The sequence below is a fragment of the Suricata suricatta genome, chromosome 16, assembly GCF_006229205.1.
Source record: "Suricata suricatta isolate VVHF042 chromosome 16, meerkat_22Aug2017_6uvM2_HiC, whole genome shotgun sequence".
Classification (NCBI taxonomy): Eukaryota; Metazoa; Chordata; class Mammalia; order Carnivora; family Herpestidae; genus Suricata; species Suricata suricatta.
Window position 1 is genome coordinate 47,535,269 of NC_043715.1, and position 6,632 is coordinate 47,541,900.

The following is a 6,632-nucleotide window of genomic DNA, read 5'->3' on the forward strand; positions in this document are numbered from 1 at the left end:
GGCCCCCAGCCCCTCCTCCCTCAGACCCAGGGGTCCAGGCCCCCAGCCCCTCCTCCCTCACACCCAGGACCTCTGGCCCCAGCCCCCCACACCTTCTTAACACTGGACTCAGAAGTCTGGGTACCTGTCAGGCAGAACGCAGCCCCAAAGAGGCCAAGCAGGATGGTTCTGGGGACGCCCATCGCCAGCTTGTGGAGCTGAGCTGAGACACCGAGGACAGCTCCTCCTGCTCTAATTTCTGTCTGGCTGGTTCTTCCCGCTGAGCCCCAGGCATCCCGGCTCTCCAGCCCCGGGATTCCTCCACCCCCGCCCTTCCTGGCTTGGGCTGGTCTCCACCTAGGTAATCACGCCCGGGCCCTGATGGTGCTGAGGAGGGAGAGGGATTGGGGTCTGGATTCCTGGGTCCGAGGGAACCGGGAGCCAGGGGCCTATCACCCTCAACCTGGGGGATTTGTGTTTTGCAGGCTCCCTTTCTACCCTGTTTCCCACATTGTGTTCTAATCTGAGGGTGGCACAAACGGCCTCTTGATTTCTCTTCTCTTTCTCTTCCGGAACATTACCTGTAATCACACACACACACACACACACACACACACACACACACACACACACACTTTCTCTCTCTCTCTCTCTCTCTCTCTCTCTCTCTCTCCAATGCTGGGGCCCATGTCTCCAAACCCAGAGACACAAACATCACCTCTTCCTAGAAGCCTCTCTGACCCGGATCTCCCCCACTCATCCACTCACCCTCAGACGCAGGCGCCTGCTTGTCCCTCAGTCGTCATCGTCCTGGTTAGGCTGCTGTCAACTTCTCTCAGGTGCCTCAGCGATGTTTGCACTGCTGTATGAATGAATGAATGAATGAATTAATGAAGGTACAGAGGCAGACAGACAGACAGACAGACAGTTACACATGGGATGCAGAAAGACAGTCACCCCGAGTGTGGACAGATATAAATACAGACACCCAGCCAAACCCAGACATGAAGAGAGGCACCCTGATGAACCGAACATGCCCTTCACAAACGTTTATTACATTATTAAATGAATGAATAAAAACACACGACGATTTAGAGACACAGGTGGACAATCGGAGGGACACGCTACCCCTCGCGGACACAGACCACGTGGACCCTCAGACGTGGGGCAAACGGGGACGTCCAGACAGAGGTCCCTGCAGGGCGCTGGGGCAGAGCCCCGGGTCAGCAGCTCCTGGCGTCTCCCCCTCGCTGGCGCTGGGACCGCACCGCTGGGCCCAGGCATGTGCAGAGACCACGAGTCCTAGACCACAGATGGAGGGGTCGGAGCCGACAGAATGGCAGGGCCCAGGATGGCCTTCATAGCGTCCAGAGCTCGGCCTACTTTTACACAGCTTTCTTCCTGACTACAGGCCCCGGGACCTCCCTTTTCTTAGGGTATTTACATTAGAAAAGTTGGCCTTGCAAATTCTTCCTCCGTCTCTCTGAAGTGTAAGTAAAAATTCCCGGAATGTCCTTCTCAGGGACCAGGGGCTGTGCCTTTGAAAAGTCATCAGAAGATAGCACCCCCCACCCCAAACGCCATCTCCCAGGCTCTGTGGGGGGCAGGGTAGGAGCAGGACTTGAATAAGCGACGGTTGGCAAACACAGATGCCCTTATTACCGAGAAAACCCCTTGTAAACTCAGAAACCCTCCGTGTGCCGGGCGCATCCCATAGATGGGCCCCTCTCCCGTCACCCTCCAGCACTGTTCCCCCAGCCCACCCGGTGTTTAAAAACCTTCCCCACATTTTGTTTTGGAGTCAAGTTCAGTCTCTCTCTTCTATTGTCATAGTCTTTTTTTTTTAATTTTTAAATTCTTTTAAAATTTATTTTTTTGAGCGACAGAGAGAGACAGCGCGAGCAGGGGAGGGTCAGAGAGAGAGGGAGACACAGAATCCGAAGCAGGCTCCAGGCTCTGAGCTAGCTGTCAGCACAGAGACCGTCACGGGGCTCAAACCCACAGACCGTGAGATCATGACCTGAGTCGAAGTCGGACGCTCAACCGACTGGGCCTCCCAGCCGCCCCTACTGCCATAGTCTGGAATGAGGTCTCCCGTGCCTGTTTAACTTTGGTGCAATTTTTCTGTGACAGCTGGCAGACACCCAGGCACTGTGGACACTCTCCAAATCCTGGACTGTCACCCTCGCCCTCCTCTTGCCAAACCATTGCCTCTCCCATTGGCATCACTTCCCCAAACCTGTTTTGCATCCAAATTGTTCTTCCTGCTGCTCCGGTTCCTGCCCCCAGGCTCCCTGTCGGGTGCTGGCCCCACAGGGGCAGGGTGGAGCTCGGGGCCCTGGAGCGCAGAGCCGGCCAAGGAGGGAGTCTGGGTTTTCTGAAGGCCTTTGGAAGGTAGAGCCTTTGGAGGTGTTCACAATTTCAGAGATTTGAGGCTTAAAGAATCATCAGACCAGCCCATTTCGTGTGTGAGTTATGTGTATGTGTTGTGTGTATGTGACTGTGTGTGTATGTGTATGAGGGTGTGTAAGTGACTGTGTGTGACTGTGTGTTTGTGATTTTGGTTCTGGTAACCTTTAGGGACCTCTGGGGGCTATGAGATAGGTGGGAAGCTCTCCATTGTGGGAGGTAATCAAGTGGAGACTGGTGATCTAGGTCCAGGGATTTGGGCAAGGCTCTTACATCCGCAGGGGCTATTCAACATGAACTCTGAGCTCCCTGTGAGCCCAGAGATTCTTTTTCTTCCTCAGTAATAAAACTTTAACAACTGAACAATTAATTATTTAAGAGATTGGGGGAAAGCTGAGGATGTTTGGTGGTAGCCATGAAGGTGCTATTTAAAAACCTTTTTATTATTAGAAACTTTTAAACACAGGAGCGCCCAGGTGGCTCAGTCGGTTAAGCGTCCGACTTCGGCTCAGGTCTTGATCTCGCAGTTTGTGAGTTCGAGCCCTGCACTGGGCTCTGTGCTGACCGCTCGGAGCCTGGAACCTGCTTCGGATTCTGTGTCGCTCCCTCTCTCTGCCCCTCCCATACTCATGCTCTGTTTTTCTCTGTCTCTCAATAATAAAAATGTTAAAAAAAAGTTTAAAAAAGAAATTTTTAAGTACGTACAACCCTCCAGAGGATAGCATGCTCACCACCAGGCCTTGACGATTTTTAATATATCACTGATCTAGTGTTATCCTTTCTTTGGTGCTGGGTAGGGCATTGATTTGGATTCCTGCATTATTTTGCACAACATACTAATTTCACTTAAAACACCATATAAGAGTAGATGATTTTTTTCTTTTTTCTTTTTAATGTTTATTTAATTTTTTGAGAGAGAGAGACAGAGAGAGAGAGAGAACGAGCAGGGGAGAGGCAGCAAGAGAAGGAGACACAGAATCCAAAGCAGGCTCCAGGCTCTGAGCTGTCAGCACGGAGCCCGACGCGGGGCTCAAACCCACGAACCGTGAGATCATGACCTCAGCCAAAGTGGGATGCTCAACCAACTGAGCCACGCAGGAACCCCAAGAGTAGATGATTTTCAAAGTGTAGCTCTGGCTTATGTTTCAAGCTGCAAATCTTTGATGAATGTCACGAACAATTTCTAGAAGGCTGCCGCTCGCTGCCTTGAACTGAACTCCTAATGCTATGACATCACCAACTCAATTTTCTCTTTGTGTACTGAGCAGTTTCAAATTTATTTTCAATAAGTGTATTTTCAGTATGTTCCCACTTTTATTAGAAGCCAAAAGGTAGTTGTAGAGTGCTGGAATGGTGTTTAAAAATTCAGTAGTACTGGGGCATGTGCCTGGCTCCGTTGGTAGAGCATGCAACTCTTGATATTGGGGTTGTGAGTTTGAGCCCCCTGTTGGGTGTAGAGATTACCTAAAAGATAAAATCTGGGGAGCGTGGGCGGCTCAGTCGGTTAAGTGTCCGGTTTCGGCTCAGGTCATGATCTCACGGTTCGTGGGTTTGAGCCCCGGGTCGGGCTCTGTGCTGACAGCTCAGAGCCTGGAGCCTGCTTCAGATTCTGTGTCTTTCTCTCTCTCTGCCCCTCCCCTGCGCGCGCTGTCTCTCTCTGTCTCTCAAACATAAATAAAAACATAAAAAAAAAAAAGATAAAATCTTAGGGGCGCCTAGGTAGCTCATTCAGTTGAGTGTCTGCTCTTGATTTTGACTCAGGTTATGATCTCACAGTTCATGGGACAGAGTCCTGCACTGGGCTTTGCGGGCTCAGGTCCGAGCCTGCTTGGGATTGTGTCTTTCCCTCTCTGTCTTTACTCCTCTTCTGCTCGCACTTTCTTTCTCTCTCTCTCAAAAAATAAATAAATAAGGTTAAAAAAAATAAAATCTTTAAAAAATTCTGTAGCATAGAAGAAATTTTGGGGGTGCCTGGGTTATTCAGTCAGTTGAGGGTCTGAAAGAAGAAATTTCTGTTGCATTATTTATTGTCCAGTTGGATTTGTCCCTCAAAGGAGAGAGAAAGGAGGCAAGTTAGGAGGTGTTCCCTAGAGTCTCGGCCCCAGCTCTAGGTGCCTGGACGTCCTCAACGACCTGGGGCCTGAGTGTCCGCAGCTTCCCTTGGATGCCTTAGAATGTTGTCAAGGATCTTCTATTGGGTTCCATGTTTCCGTGCACCTTTCCATTTCTGTGCACATATGCAAATACCTGGCCTCTTAAATGATGCCCCCCATTTGGTTTCTGTAAGCAGTTTACTTATTTATTTATGTATTTTTATTTTTAATGTTTATTTATTTGTGAGGGAGAGAGACAGACAGAGTGAGAGTGGGGAAGGGGCAGAGACAGAGGGAGACACAGAATCCAAAGCAGGCTCCAGGCTCTGAGCCGTCAGCACAGAGCCCAATGCAGGGCTCGAACCCACGAACTGTGAGATCATGACCTGAGCTGAAGTTGGACGCTTAACCGACTGAGCCACCCAGGCGCCCCTCTGTAAGCAGTTTAGTAAATGTGTCATCGTCTGTCTCCCCCCAAAGTGGACAGAATTCCCCAATTTTCCTACATATAGGAATTGGGCCAGTCTGGAAATCTGCTCATCTAGCAACAATTACTAACTGATTTGTTAATGACAAGTGGGCTTTGTCAGCAAAATAACTGAGAAGCACTTAGGATTCCTTACCTTATTCAAAATGATTTCATTAGTGAAACATGCTATGATTGTCATGATTTTTTAAATTTAAAAAAAATCGTCACCTAGATAATGTGTAATACCATTGCACACGTGGCCAACATTTACGTTCTGCATCAATGTTTTTTCCATAAGTTGTCAGAATTGTGGAGCTTTGCCCTAGAGCCCATGTCCCTGATTCGCCAAAAATAGACTCATGTACGTCACGTGCCTATATTTTCTTTTATTTTCACGGAGACGCTACCTGCAGCATCAATATATAGTTTCTTCATGTCCGATCTTATTTATGTATTTTTATTTTTTACAGCTCAGCAGTGTTAAGTATAGTTATTCGTGGGGTTGTGCAGCCGATCTCCTGGGTTTTTGCATCTTGCAAAACTGAAACTCTAGACCTTGTCTTTGGAGCCACTTTGGTCCCTATAGGAGTGTGTCCATTATTAGTGTGTCCGTAGTTGGGGGACGGGTGGCCTGAGGATTGCCACATTAAGTGTACAACACAGCATTGTCCACTGTAGGCACACTGTCTACAGCAGATTTCTAGAACTCACTCCTTCTCCATCAGGATGAGTTGAAACTGTACCTGCTGAATAGCATCCCCCCAGCCCCCTCCCCTCAGCAACCACCATTCTACTTTGTTCCTGTGAATTAATGTAAGTAGAAATTCGATACCTCATCTGAGTGGAATCATATAGTATTTGTCTTTTTATGACTGGCTTATTTCACTTAGCAAAGTGTTTTCAGGGTTCATCCATGTTGTAGCTTGCGTCAGAATTCCCTTCCTTTTTAAGGTTGAATAACATTCCATTGTGGGTTTTTTTATAATGTTTACTTACTTATTTAAATGTTTATTTATTTTTGAAAGAGAGACACAGAGTGTGAGTGGCGGAGGGGCAGAGAACGGGGACACAGAATCCGAAGCAGGCTCCAGGCTCTGAGCTGTCAGCACAGAGCCCAACACGGGGCTCGAACCCACAAACTGTGAGATCATGACCTGAGCTGAAGTTGGATGCTTAACAGACTGAGCCACCCAGGCGCCCAGAATAACATTCCACTGTCTGTACATTCCACATTCTGTTCCTGCACGCATCTGTCCACACACACCTGTTGGCTATCATTGTGAGTAATCCTGCCATGAACATGGGCGTACAAATGTCTGCTCGGGACCCTGCTTTGAACTCTGCTGGATATATAATAGATCAGATCATCACTTTGAGTAATGCGCACGATCGTGCCCTCACCCTCATAGTTCCAAAAGCGATCCATGTTGCCAGTCTTTGCATGGCTGTTTGGGGGACGAACCTCTGAGGCCAAGGTCAGTGTTCGGGACCTTGGGACCAACAATTGTGCAAGGATGGTGAGGGAGGCAGGACTGGGCCGAGGGAGAAGCTGAGCTAGGATTTGTTCTCAACAGGGCTAGGTCCACCCAGGGGGACCTCTCCGTAGTGGAGGGAATCCCCGTGGGGACCGCGGCTGAGAGGCAAGATCCTGACCAGGTCTCAGCGGCAAATCACAGCACTCA